The sequence below is a fragment of the Giraffa tippelskirchi genome, chromosome 6 (genome assembly GCF_054371585.1).
Source record: "Giraffa tippelskirchi isolate mGirTip1 chromosome 6, T2T-mGirTip1v1.2.pri, whole genome shotgun sequence".
Taxonomy (NCBI): Eukaryota; Metazoa; Chordata; class Mammalia; order Artiodactyla; family Giraffidae; genus Giraffa; species Giraffa tippelskirchi.
This window is the reverse complement of record NC_137280.1, coordinates 98,555,770-98,569,711: the sequence shown is the minus strand read 5'-3', so window position 1 is coordinate 98,569,711 and position 13,942 is coordinate 98,555,770. Positions and strand designations below refer to the sequence as shown.

The 13,942-nt window shown below is 38.8% G+C and overlaps 1 long non-coding RNA gene and 1 other non-coding gene across 2 annotated transcripts; one reads left to right on the top strand and one right to left on the bottom strand.

Annotated features, from left to right (window-relative positions):
- Nucleotides 1-1,233: 1,233 nt before the first annotated feature.
- Nucleotides 1,234-5,900, bottom strand: LOC145510070 (uncharacterized). Its single transcript, XR_014056660.1, has 3 exons — nt 4,729-5,900; nt 3,717-4,495; nt 1,234-3,572 (listed from the first exon to the last, which is right to left on the bottom strand). It is a non-coding gene; the product is annotated as an uncharacterized LOC145510070 (long non-coding RNA).
- On the top strand, nt 4,226-4,332 carry LOC145511759 (U6 spliceosomal RNA). Its single transcript, XR_014058140.1, has one exon. It is a non-coding gene; the product is annotated as a U6 spliceosomal RNA (small nuclear RNA).
- Nucleotides 5,901-13,942: the final 8,042 nt, after the last annotated feature.

Genomic DNA, 13,942 nt, shown 5'->3' with positions numbered 1-13,942 from the left:
TTAAAAGGAATAAATATGAAAAGCTTCTATTGCATCCTTTTAAAGTCAAGTGATCTGACATTAAAGAAGAGAGGTTCAAAAAGTGGGCTTCTTTTTTCTTTATGACAGGCCCAAAGGGGCACAAAGTGAAAGGACTTCACTGCATAATAACATGAGGTATTAACTATATTGTGGTTAAGAAAAATTATGGAGCAATTTGGAAAATGCTTCTCTTCTTTCTAATGGGTTTAAAATATCCAGTCTGTAAGAATTAACAAGCAACTGTGTGTGTGTGTGTGTGTGTGTTTAATAGTTATCAGATGTCTCTGTAGACAACTAGAATAATAAAGAAGTAGGTATATCTGCTTCACAGAGTGGCAACAAAGAACTTGAACCTGCCTTGGAGTTCCTACATCTACCTGGACAGTCCTGTTGGTATTTTTCTATATTTTTCAAGATCAGCATTCCAGTAGAACTTTCTGCGATGATGAGAATTATCTATCTGCACTGTCTAGTACAGAAGCCACAAACCATATGTGGCTATCAAACACTTGAAACATGGTTAAGTCAATTTGTGAATTTTTATATTATTTAATTTTAATTGATTAGCTATATTTAATTAAATAGCCATATATGGCTAGTAGCTATTGTACTGGACAGCACAGTTCAGGTTGACTCTGCCCTGTTTGTTTGAGGCAGAGTGTGCCAAGGGGTATAAGATGCACCATGGAGGGTACAGAAAACACTGTGAAACTCATGAGAAACCAAGCACTCATGATGGATAAAGCTCAGAGCAAGTGCCATGACAGCATAGAACAGCTGTGGTACCTCAAATCTTCTCAAGCATCTGCTGCTCACAATAAAATAAAACAAAACAAAAAACAAAACCCGTGGCCAAGTGACATTTTCAGAAAAACCCTAGAAAAGGGGGTATATTAGTGAAATGGAGAGATGTGGAACAGGTATAACAAACTCAGATTAGTAGAAGAGTGTAATCCTAATGATGATGAAATCTTCATCTCCATTCCCATTAGTGAAAAGTCCACTTTGGCAAGTGGCCAAGGAAGCACCAGGTTGGACACAGTGTTGGGACTGGACTTCCCTATCATCCATAGGCAGTGACTCAGGAGGCAGAGCTATGGGTTGAGAAATGCCTCAACTTTCTAAATATTAGACTGTATGGTCTCCTGGGCCTTTTATGCAAAGTAGCTCTTCAGACAATGAAAACCATCCCCAAGGCATGGAGTAACAATAACTTCTTTCTATTTTTTTTATTTCTTTTCCTAAGGCCAATTTTCATAAGCCATATGACAAGACAGTGATATTCATTTTGCATGCTCCCAGGTCAGAGTTCAGGATGCAGAACTTCCCTTTGGAGAACTCAAACATCTCTGGCATAGTACCAGAGTATCTGGCATACTACTCAGGGCCCAGACTCCAGTAGCTACTAGCAAGTAAGGAGTGTGGTACCGACCATGTTATTATTTTAGAAATGGTAGGAATCAGAAGTCATTCCAGGGAATATCCCAGGAGACTGATGCAGGCTGGAGAAAGAGAAGAAACAGAGAGGAGGCAGTTGAGGTGAAAGGAGGAAAAACACAAGAGGAGACATCTTACACTCTGTCCATCTCACACCAGGGGAAAACCATGAGTGGAGCTTCCTCAAACAGTTCTAACCACAGTTCTTTTTTCCTGGCTCAAAGGCCTCTAACACCTGCCAGCAGTCACAAGTAAAGGATAAAAGCCTACGCTTAGTAACCAAGGCTCACGGGGCCAGGTCCTATCCACTCTATACCATGTCTTGTATGCTCCAGATGAACTGATCCTTTTACTTCTCCCATGCACACCATGTTGATTAGGGCCTCTACATCATCTTTATAGCAGCTACTCCCACAAGCTAGTTCACTCTAACCACATCCTTCCTTTTTCCTACCACTTTACAAGCCAGCTAATATTGTCCCCTTCTGGAAGACTTATCCAACTAATCAGTTCAAAAGGAGCACTCCCTCCTTTTAGCACACCTAGATTTATTGAGAAATTTCTTCGTTTTTAACTTTTCAAATGGGTAATAATTTCTACCAGATGGAGCCCACTGCAGGAACAGGATTATCATCTCTTTCCCACAGCACCCAGCACAGAGCCCGGTACACATCAATCACTTAGGGTACTTTGGTTCATTTCAGCAAGTGTTCTGAGTATTAACTCTGTGCCAGGAGCCATTCTAGATGTTTCTGCCAGAGTCAATACAGATAACGGAGGGGCAGTAGTACATTTATCCCATCTTCACATACAGCTAAACTAATCCTCAATTCCTCTGATTCTTCAAGGCTAGACAGTTTTCCTTTGATGAAAAAGACTATTCCTCATATCAGATCTGACTATTTCCTTTACCACAACTTCACTCCATAATGCTCTTGTTCATCTCAGTAGCCTGAAAGCACTAAAGGAGGACAGACACAATCTACGGCAAAGTCATCTCAATTCCTAGTATTGGGCAAATCAGGTATCAATCCAGGTCTCCCTCTGTAATGAAAAGCAAACAAATAAAGCAAATTGTGAGACAAACAAAAGATTTAGCAGTTCAAAAAACATGACCTGACTGGAATAATTTTTTCAACAGATTCCAAAAAGACATTATAGCAACAGAAACAATATAATCAGAAAAAAATATGGTAAGAAAAAAATGTGATTATGAAATTGTAGATTTTTAATCCCAGTGGAAGCAGTAAATAGAAAAACTAGGTACTACAGAACACAGAATCAGCGTATTAGTAAACAAACTTAAAAAGGAATTCTGAGAAATCCAAGGGAAAACATATAAAGAAGAAAATTATGACATTTGGAAAACTCCAGATAAGGTAAGTGAGTACAAAAAGAAATTTTAGGAGAGAATTGATTAGATGAAGACCTAAAGAAATAGCTGAAGTAAATGGTGTCACGGATACAACAGAAAAGAGCTCACACAAGGTACCCACTCTCACTGAGTTCCACAAATAAATGCTTAGAAATATTTCAGATACTAGTAAATGCTTCAAAGAAAAAAATCAAGTGATATAATAGAGTAACTTGGTAACAGAATGGCTACTTTAGGTTTAGTAATCAGGGAGAATCCTCTGAAGTGACAAATGCACTTAGTCTTGAAGGAAAAGAGGGCAATAGTCATGATAAGAAGACTTCTAGGTAGAGAAACTACTTTGTGCAAAAACCCATAAGTAAAGGCACAGCATGGTTTAGGAAAAGAAATAAAGCCAGTATGGCTAGAGCATAGGAAGCAAAGGGGAGAATGTGATGAGATGAGGTTGGAGAGATAGGCTGGGATAGATTACATAACATAAACATGGGAAGAAGTTTAAGTGTGAGAGAAGTCACAGCAGAGTTTTCAGGTGGAAAATTATTACCCTGGATGCTGACTGGAGAATGGACTGTAATCCGGCAAAAGTAGAAGAAAGAGACTGATGGGAAACCTATGTCAGTAGTCTAGGGAAGCTGCTGATGCTGCTGCTAAGTCGCTTCAGTCGTGTCCGACTCTGTGCGACCCCATAGACGGCAGCCCACCAGGCTCCGCCGTCCCCGGGATTCTCCAGGCAAGAATACTGGAGTGGGTTGCCATTTCCTTCTCCAGTGCATGAAAGGGAAACGTGAAAGTGAAGTCGCTCAGTCGTGTCCGACTCTTAGCGACCCCATGGACTGTAGCCTACCAGGCTCCTCCGTCCATGGGATTTTCCAGGCAAGAGTACTGGAGTGAGGTGCCATTGCCTTCTCCAGTCTAGGGAAGGGAGGACAGTAAATATGTACTTGAGTTTTCAGTGGATATAAAAAACAGATTAAAAATAAAGAAATGGACAAAAATACAAGAAAGAGAAGAAATTAGAAGTTATAATAGGAAAAAAAAAACAACTAAATTAAATCAGAGGGTTATCTTGCTTGATATTCCAAAACAAAGACATTCATAAGTACTTCTGGGCTGAAAACAGCTTACAAAATAACTAAAACAGCCAGGAAGAAAGGTAATAAAAAAAAATGTAAAGCTACTACCATAATGGATACCTTAACTAATGTTTTTCAATCTTTAACAGATCAAGCAGACAAAGATACAGAGAATTTGTCTATTATTAATAATTAATAAACCTGGCTTAATAGAGATATTAAACACATATCCTATAAATTCTGAATATACATTCTGATCCAAAAATCATAAAAATGATAGTGACTTTTTAAAAGTCTCTATCTAGATAACTGTATATCAGTGCTCTCTTCAGTAGCACGTATACTAAAATTGGAATGATACAGAGAAGACTAGCATGGCCCCTGCCTAAGGATGACTTACAAATTTATGAAGCGTTCTTTATTTTTGGGGGTGACCTAGAGGTGTGGGATGGGGGTGGGTGGGAGGTTCAAGAGAGAGGGGATATATGTATACATACAACCGATTTGGGCTTCCCTGGTGGCTCAGATGGTAAAGAATCCGCCTGCAATGCAGGAGACCTGGGTTCGATCTCTGGGTCAGGAAGATCCCCTGGAGAAGGGAATGGCAACCCACTCTAGTATTCTTGCCTGGAGAATTTCATGGACAGAGGAGCCTGGTGGACTACAGTGCATGAGGGAGCAAAGAGTCAGACACAACTGAGCGACTAAGCACAACACAGCTTCAGATTCACTTCACAGATTCACTTCATTGTACAGCAGAAAGTAACACAACACTGTAAAGCAGTTATACACCAATAAAAAATAGGTATGTTAAAAAATAACTGTAAGTCAAAGGGGGAATCAAAATTGCTAGTAAATGAAAGACAACATCAATTATCATGCTATATATTAAATATATACGAAATGGATTAGATAAAAAAAAGTCCTCAAAACACAAAGAAGAATTCTAGGATATAGAAAGCTGGGAAGAGTATTGCTCATGCTCTAACAACAACAGCAACAGCCGGATAAACCATAAAATGGTAACTTTCACTGGACCCATCAGAGAACTGAGGTCACGGAGCAACCAAAGAGCTAAAATCTAAGGAAACTCAGATGCCAACACTTAAGAGGTGGAACATGAGCACATGTTTACCTGTGGCAGAACACAAAAGATTGAAACACTGGGCGCCACAGAAAAAGGTAAGTAGAATCCACACAAAACTTTTCAATGAATTCCTAAAGGCAAAGTGTGGGCTACATGAGAGAATAGGACTCCTGGGAGTCACAGATACAAGGGAAATATACACCTCTCATGCTCACAGGAAAGACTATTTCTGTCCCCAGGGCTTTCTCAATGATCCTGACCCTCCCCTCCATGACATTCAAAACTCTTCCTTGTATCTTTGGTGGGTCTTGGGCAGGAGACAGTATAATGAACCTCTCACAACGGTAGAACACTTCTAAAGATTTGGGGCCAGATCATTTCCTGACCTCCCATACAGCAACAGAGTTTGCAAACTGTCTCTAATTGAGGCTGGACCAGGACATCACATGATCCCCAGTGGTTTCCACCACTAGGCTAGCCAAGCCTAGTCCCAGACAACAGAAGATTACTGCTGGGGAGGGGCAAGAGTGCATCAAGAAAATCCTGAGGTACAAGTACACTGGGAAGTCTCAAAGCTGCAGGTGAAGCAGGAATATTTTAAAAAAACAAAACAAAACTTCTGGAAACGTAGCCTCTTCCTAAGCAAAATGTTTTGAAGCTGAAGGTACACTGAAGGCAAAATATAGCAACCAAAAATGATCTCAAACTCAGGTCAAATACTAAGTAAATTGACTCAGATCTCTACACTAATGGCTTAGGAAAAAAATAAATGTGCATACTTCCAGGAAAAGAAAATCATATTTACATCATGGTATTACATACTGTCCCAATTCCCAAGAAAAGCACTACTTTAGTACATTCAGTACATTAGAACATTCAAACCACCGGACAAGTGCACTCATCTCCCACGCTAGTATAAGGTTATGCTCAAAACCATCCAAGCTAGGCTTCAGCATTACATGAACAGAGAACTTTCAGGTGTTCAAGCTGGGTTTAGCAAAGGCAGAGGAGCCGGAGATCAAATTGCCAACATTTGTTGGATCATAGAGAAAGCAAGGGAATTCCAGAAAAACACCTACTTCTGCTTCATTGACTACACTAAAGCCTTTGACTGTGTGTATCATAACAAGCTGTGGAAAACTCTTGGAGAGATGGATATACCAGGCCATCTTACTCATCTCCTGAAAAACCTGTATGTGGGTCAAAAAGCAACAGTTAGAACCCTTATGGAAAAACTGACTGGTTCAGGATAGAGAAAGGAGTACCACAAGGTTGTTTATTGTCACCCTGTTTATTTAACCTATACTCAGAGCACATTATGTGAAATGCCAGGCTGTATGAGTTGCAAGCTAGAATTAAGATTGCTGGGAGAAATACCAACAACCTCAGATATGCAGATAATATCACTCTAATGGCAGAAAGTGAAGAGGAACTAAAGAGCCTCTTGATGAGGGTGAAGGAGGAGAGTGAAAAAGTCGACTTAAAACTTAATATTAAAAAAAACCCTAAGATCATGGCAACTAAGATCATCGTCTCATCATTTTATGCCTAATAGAAGGGGGAAGGGTGGAGGCAGAGGACAGATTTCCTCTTCCAGCTCTAAAATCACTGTGTATGGTGACTGCAGTCATGAAATTAGAAGACGATTTCTTCTTGGCTGGAAAGCTATGACAAAACTAGACAATGTGTTAAAAAGCAAAGATATCACTTTGCTGATAAAGATCGGTTCAGTCAAAGCTATGGTCTTTCCAGTAGTCATGTATGTGTGAGAGCTGGACAATAAAGAAGGCAGAGCGCCAAAGAATTGATGCTTTTGAACTGTGGTGCTGGAGAAGACTCTTGAGAGTCCCTTGGAAGGCAAGGAGATCAAACCAGTCAATCCTAAAGGAAATCAACCCTGAATACTCTTTAGAAGGACTGATGCTGAAGCTGAAGCTCCAGTACTTTGGCCACTTGATGCAAAGAACTGACTCACTGGAAAAGACCCTGATTCTGGGAAAGACTGAAGGCAGGAGGAGAAGGAGGCAGCAGAGGATGAGATGGTTGGGTAGCATCACTGATTCAATGGACATAACTGCAGGAGATGATGAGGGACAGGGAAGCCTGGAGTGCTGCAGTCCATGGGGATGCGAAGAGTTGGACACGACTTGGTGACTCAACAACAAATTACACACTATATTACATACAAGTATGCAATAAAAATTATGAGACACATAAAAAAACAAGAAATTAAAGCACTGTTAACAGACAAAGCAATTATCTGAAACAGAATCATGAAAAACCAGATATTAGAATGAACTGACAGGGAATTTAAATGTAAGGTAAATCAGTTAAAGTCTTGAGTAAAAAAAATGGATGGCATATATGAACAGATAGGGAATTCCAGACGAAATATAAAAATCATAGGAAAGAATCAAATGGAAATTCTGGAAACAAAAAATACAATAAGAGAGTTGAAGAATGCCTTTGACAGACACATTCTAGACTCAATACAGCCAAGAAAGAATCAAGGAACCTGGAGACAGAGTAATGGAAATTACTCAATGTAAACACAAAGAGAAAAAGGGTGTAAAAAAACAGAAGAGTATCAGGAGCTGTGAAAAAATATCAAGTGGTCTAATACATATGTAATTAGAATCTCAGAAGGATGAAATATAATTAAAGGGAAAAAGAGAAACATTTAAAGATAAGTTAGGCAAGAACTTTCAGAAAACAATGAAAAATATAAACTAGAGAAACAAGAAACTCAGAAATCACAAACACGATAAATACTACCCCCAAAAAATCACACTTAGACACATCATTCAAACTGCTAAAAAACAGACAAAAAGAGAAAAATCTTGAAGGCAGTTAGACAAAAAAAAATTACACACAGAGAAAGATTAAAAATTATAGCAGACATATTCATAAATATGTAACCCAGAAAACAACAGAGTGAGATCTTCAGTGTTGAAAGAAAAAAAGCTGTCAACCAGGATTCAACACCCGATGAAACAACCTTTTAAACTGAAGGAGGAAAAAAAGAAAAAACCTTCCGGAAAACAGACTTTATTTTTTTAGAGCAGTTTTAGGTTCACAGCAAAACTGACCAGAAAGTACAGAGTTCCTAGACATTCTCTGCCCTTACAAATGCACAACCTCTCTCACTACTAACATCTTGTACCACAGTGGTGCACATTTTTTTTACAGTGCAATTTTTTACATGTGCAAAAATTGATGAACCTAAACTGATACATCATTATTACCTGAAGTCCACAATTTACATTATGGTTGACTCTTGGTGTTGTGGGCTTCCCTGGTGCCTCAGTGGTAAACAATTTGCCTGTGAATGCAGGGGACGCGGGTTCTATCCCTGGGTCAGGAAGATCCTCTAGAAAAAGAAATGGCAACCCACTCCAGTATTCTTGCCCTGGGAAATCCCATGGACAGAGGAGCCTGGTGGGCTATAGTACATGTGGTTACAAAGAGTTGGAAAAGACTAAACAACAACTTGGTGTTGTACATTCCATGGGTTTGGACAAATATAATGACATGCATTCACCATTACAGTATCATATTAAATGGATCATTACCCTAGAAACCCTCTGTGCTCTGCCTATTCATCCCTCCTTCCCCCAGTCCCTAGCAACTACTGATCTTCTGTCTTCATAAGTTTTGATTTTCCCTGAATTCTATGTAGTTGCAGTCATACATTATATAGCCTTTTCAAATTGGCTTCTTTCAGTTAGCAATACACATTTAAGATGCCATCATGTCTTTTCATGACTTGATAGCTCATTTCTTTCTGGTCCTAATTAAGACTCCATTGTCTGGATGCACTACAGTTTATTAATTCATCTACTAAAGGACATCTTGGTTCCTTCCAAATTTTGGCAATTATTAATTAAGTTGTTATAAATGTTTATGTGCACATTTTTGTGTGAATGTAAGGTTTAACTTATCTGGGTAAATACCAAGGCGTTCTGATTGCTGGCTGATACAGTAAGACTGTTTATTTTTTAAGAAACTGCCAAACTGTCTCCCAATGTGGCTGTAAAGTCATTACTGATGTAGTTAAGATTAATACCTACTATATTTGTTACTGCTTTCCATTTGTTGCCCTTGTTCATTTTTCCTGATTTTTGTCTTCCCTTCTTTTCCACGTTCTGCAGTTTTACTTCAGCATCGTATATAATTCCATTTCTCTTCTCAGAATATCAATTAAACTATTTTTATAGCTTTACTGAGGTACAATTGATTGTTGTTATTGTTCAGTTGCTAAGTCGTGTCTGACTTTTTGTGACCCCATGAATTGCAGCATACCAGGCTTCTTTTGTCCTTCACTATCTCCCTGAGTTTGCTAAAACTCATGTCCATTGAGTAATGGTTGATGTCATCCAACCATATCATCCTCTGTCGTCCCCTTTTCCTCCTGCACTCAATCTTTCCCAGCTGCTTCTGCTGCTGCCAAGTCGCTTCCTTCGTGTCCAACTCTGTGCGACCCCATAGACGGCAGCGCACCAGGCTCCACTTCAGGCAAGAACACTGGAGTGGGTTGCCATTTCCTTCTCCAATGCATGAAAGTGAAAAGTGAAAGTGAAGTCGCTCAGTCGTGTCCGACTCTTCGCGACCCCACGGACTGCAGCCTACCAGGCTCCTCCGTCCATGGGATTTTCCAGGCAAGAGTACTGGAGTCGGGTGCCATTGCCTTCTCCCTTTCCCAGCATCAGGGTCTTTTCCAATGAATCAGCTCTTCCCATTAGGTAGCCAAAGTACTGGAGCTTTTGCATCAGTCTTTCCAGTGAATATTCAGGGTTGATTTCCTTAAGGACTGACTGGTTTGATCTCCTTGCTGTCTAAGGGACTCTCAAGTTTTCTCCAGCACCACAGTTTGAAGGCATCAATTCTTCGGTGCCCTGCCTTCTTCACGGTCCAACTCTCACATCCATACATGACTACTAGAAAAGCCATAGCTTTGACTTTACTAACCTTTGTCAGCAAGGTGATGTCTCTGCTTTTTGATACACTGTCTAGGTTTGTCATAACCTTTTTTTTCCTTTGGTTGAGCATTAGGATTTTCTCTTTTTTTAATTTATTTTTTAATTAGAGGAAAATTGCCTTACAATGTTGTGTTAGTTTTTGCCATACAACAACATGAATCAGTCATAATTATATATGCATCCCCTCCCTCTTGAGCCTCCCTCCCTTCCCCCCAACTCACCCCTCTAGGTCATCACAGAGTGCTAGGCTGGGCTCCCTGTCTTATATAGCAACTTTCCACCAGCTAGCTATTTTACGCATGACGGTGTATGTATGTTGATGATAGTTTCTCAATTCGTCCCACCCTCTCCTTCCCTTGCTGTGTCCACAGTCTGTTCTCTACATCTGTGTCTCCATTCCTTGCAAATAGATACATAAATATCATTTTTCTAGATTCCATATATATGGAATATACATGATATTTGTTTTTCTCTGACTTACTCAACTCTGTATAACAGGCTCTAGATTCATCCACCTCACTACCACTGACTCCATTTCTTTTTATGGCTGAGTAATACTCCACTGTATGTATGTACCACATCTTCTTTATCCATTCCTCTGTCAGTGGACATCTAGGTTGCTTCCATGTTCTGGCTATTGTAAATAGTGCTGCAATGAACACTAGGGTACAAGTGTCTTTTAGAATTGTGGTTTTTTCGGGGTATGGGACCCAGTGATGGGACTTCTGTGTCATATGGAAGATTTATTCCTAGGTTTTTAAGGAATTTCCATACTGTTCTCCATATTATCAGTTTACATTCCCTCCAACAGTCCAGGAAGGTCTCTTTTTCTCCACATCTTCTCCAGCATTTATTGTTTGTAGATTTTTGATGATGGTCATTCTGACTGGTATGAAGTGATACCTCATTGTGGTTTTCATCTGCATTTCTCTAACAATGAGTGATGTTGAGCATCATCTCATGTGCCATCTGCATGTGTTCTTTGGAGAAATGCCTGTTTAGATCTTCTGTCCATTTTTTGATTGGCTTGTTTGTTTTTCTGATATTGAGCTGTATGAGCTGCTTATATATTTTGGAGATTAATCCTCTGTCAGTTTCATTTGCAATTACATTTACAACTAACCCAAGTCCACTTTCAAATAATACTATACCACTTACAGTATTATTTTTTCCTCTGCCTTCTTTCAAGATTTTTTTATCTTTGATTTTCTACAGTTTGAATATGATATACCTAAGCATAGGCTTTTCACTATTTACCATGCTCATTCTCTGAGTTTCCTGGATCTGTGGTTTGGTATCTGAAACTAACTTGAAGAAGTTCTTAGTCACTAATGCTTCATATATTTCTTTTGTTCCTTTCTCTCTTTCTTCTTTTGGAACTCCGATAATGTGTTATTTAGACCTTTGGTAGTTGTCCCACAGTTTCTGGATATTCTACCATTTGTAAAGGCCTTTTTCCTCTTTGCTTTTCATTTTGGGAAGTTTCTATTAACACACCTGCAAGCTCACTGCTTCTTTCCTTGTCTGTGTCCAGTATCCTGATAAGCCTATCTAAGGCATTCTTGATTTTTGTTACAGTGTTTTTTAACTTCTAGCATTTTCTTTTGATTTTTTTCTTAGAGTCTCCACATCTCTGCTTTTACCACCCATCTGGTTTATGTGTTTTCCATTTCTTCCTCTAGAACCCTTTACATATTAATCACAGTTGTTTTGAATTTACAGTCTGATGAGTCTAACATCTCCACCATATCTGGGTCCGGCTCTGATGTTTTCTCTGTCTCCTCAAACTTTCTTTCTCCCCCTTCTAGTATACTTTATAGTCTTTATAGTCTTGTTGAAAGGACATGATGTGTTGGTTAAAAGGAACCATGGTGAGAAGGCCTTTAGCAATACAGTGGAGAGAGTGGAAGCATGTTATAATTCCATGATTAGGTCTCAGTCTTTTGGTGAGCTTGTGCCTGTGGACTGTCAGCTTCACCAGTGTTTCTTAGTTCCCCCACCCCCTTATGTGGGAGAGGATGGACAGAGGGGACTGCAGTTGGTATTTCCTCTCCCCTACATGGAAGGTTAGAAAGAGCTAGAGTTGGGTATTTCCCTCACCTCAGGTTAGTTAGATTCTGATAAAACCCCAGCTCTGGTAAAGTAGATTCTCTTGAGAGCAGGCCTTGTTAAGAACCGAATTCTCTAGTATAATTCAAAACAATTCCCTTTTCTCTACTCCTATCTGAAGCATGACGGGATTTTTCTGTGGTCTTTCCTGTGAGAACATGGCAGGGATGCCAGAGATAAAACTCACGAAAGTAAGAGAGCTCTCTCATGACTAGGATCCCCCTGGAGTTTTTTATCTCTCAATCTTGTCCATATTATTAATCACAGTTAAGATTTTTCTATCCCAGTACTCATTTTCATGGAGGTGGATTTCTGCTCTACCTGTCTGTTGTTAGAATTTATGATACAGAGGTTTGCCCTGTGACCTCACTTCACTGACAGATCTAAGAGCAGTTGTTGATTTTTTCAGTGTGTTCATCTTTTATTGTTGTTGTTAGGATGAAATGGCAACTTATATGCTGGGCTAGAAACAAGAAGTATGAAACATCTTTTCAGTTAAATAAAAGTTTATCATTTACTTACCCATAGTCCTGCCCTACAAAAACTTGGATCTACACAAAGAAATAAAGGTATCTGGGAAAGAATAAAAGAAGATAAATATAAAATATATTTTTTTCAAATTTTCAATGTCCTAAAAGATAGTTGACTGTCTGAAGCAAAAGTAATAGTAAAGTATTATGGAATTATAGCTAGGATAAAGTAAAATGTATGACAACTATAATACAAAATTGGAAGAAAGAAACTGGAGGTATTACTCTAAGGTGCTTAAAAAATATAAAATTGTATAATGTTACTCAAAGAATGACTTTAGTTAATTAAAGGAGTATATTATGAACTCTAGGATCGCAAAATTAGTTAAAAAGTGGTGCAAATAGGGGTTTGATCCCTGGGTCAGGAAGATCCCCTGGAGAAGGAAATGGCAACCCACTCCAGTATCCTTGCCTGAGAAATCGCATGGACAGAGGAGCCCGGTGGGCTACAGTCTATGGGGTCGCAAAAAAAAAAAAGTGGTGCAAATAATAAGCCAATAATGGACATAAAGTAGAATAATAAAAAACAGTTACTGAAAAACAGGCAGTAGAAGAGGAATAAAGGAACAAAGAACAGATGGAACAAATAGTATCAACTATAAAAATGGTAGATTTTAATCCAATTTTTTCATAATAATATTAAATATAATTGTCTAAATACACAAACAACAGAGATTGTCAAATTGGATTAAAAAGCAAGCCAACTGTACAAAGCTATGTACAATAAATCTACTTTAACATTAAAGATGGGTTAAAAGTAAAACAACGACAAAAGAATGAAAGGCAAGCCTCAGGCTGGGTAAAAACATGCACAAAATATATATGTGATACAGAATTGTTACCCAAAATATATGAAGAATTCTTAAAATTCAACAATAAGAAAACAACCCTATTAAAAAATGTGCAAAGTATATGAACAGATTCCTCATTAAAGAAGATATGCAGAAGGCATGTAGCATGAAAAGATGCTCCACATTATGTCATTAGGGAATTGCAAAATAATACAATGAGATACTAAATATTATCACCTATTAGAATGCTGTAAAACCAAACCACCACCACCAAATGTCAGTGATAACATGGAACAACAGGAACTCTTACTTATTGCTAGCAGGAATGAAAACTGAAACAGGCACTTGGAAAGATATTTTTGCAGTTTCTTACAAAGCTAAACGTAAGTTTTGCTATAGGACCCAGAAACTGTGCTCCTCAATATTTACCCAAATAAGCTGAACACTTATGTCCACATAAAAACCTACATACAAATGTTTATAGCAGCTTTATTTATAATTGCCAAAACCTGAACGCAACCAAGATGTCCTGCAATAGGT